Source organism: Microtus oregoni, unplaced genomic scaffold (assembly GCF_018167655.1).
Source record: "Microtus oregoni isolate MIOR12 unplaced genomic scaffold, Mior012 000008F_ref0000371, whole genome shotgun sequence".
In the NCBI taxonomy this organism is placed as follows: domain Eukaryota; kingdom Metazoa; phylum Chordata; class Mammalia; order Rodentia; family Cricetidae; genus Microtus; species Microtus oregoni.
In genome coordinates, this window is record NW_024543067.1 from 20,246,524 (window position 1) to 20,247,439 (window position 916).

Here is a 916-nt window from a genome sequence, read left to right on the forward strand (position 1 = left end):
TCATTCTTTCATCTACACACACACACACACACACACACACTTACTATATGATGTGCAACGTGTGATCCCAAAGTGATTATTAGCAATTAATGAGGCACGATTAATAAAAGTTCAGGGTCAGAAACTGCAGTTCAACCTGAAGACCCACCCGAAAAGTAAAGCAGTCAGTCACTGGCTCTTACCTTGACCTCAGATGGAAAATGGTGACCCTGCCTCCAGGAATCTCAGAATGAGACTGTGTGAGAGCTCTCTCCCCTCACCTTCCATTTTATAATCCTCTCTCTAGGGCTAGGATTAAAGGTGTGCACCACTGAGATTAAAGGCTTGCACCACCCGATTTCTATGGTTACTGCGATTAAAGGTGTATGTTACCATAACCTGGCCTGCAAGACTGACCAGTGGGACTGTTTTATTCTCAGATCTTCAGGCAGTCTTTTGAAATGCCACTACAAATTACAGCTGGAATAAGAAAAAATTTTTTTTACAATGACCAGCTATTAAGGAAAATTGGGACTAGGCAAATTACAGCCAGATATCCGTGTAGCTTGTTGATTTATTGTTACTCAGTAAATTATGACATTGTGAAAAGACACAAACTTATGTTTCTGGCATAATGTGCACTGGAAAAGGTTAAACAAAAAGTTGGCCTTGGCATGAGGTCTTCATTTTAACCGATCCTGCCACAAATGATGCAAATAAAGACATTTTAAATACAGGGAAATAATATAACCAAACAGTACTTTAATGACTCTAGCTTAAAATTCGCGTTAGTTCGGAGATTTTTAAACACTGTTATAGTTTGTGGATTAGGGCGTCATAGTCACACCCCCTTTAACGGGACACTTTCCGCGCTGCACTGCTCCCAGCGACCAGCAGGTGGCGCGCGGCGCGGGCGGCTCACTCGCGCCTCCTTCCG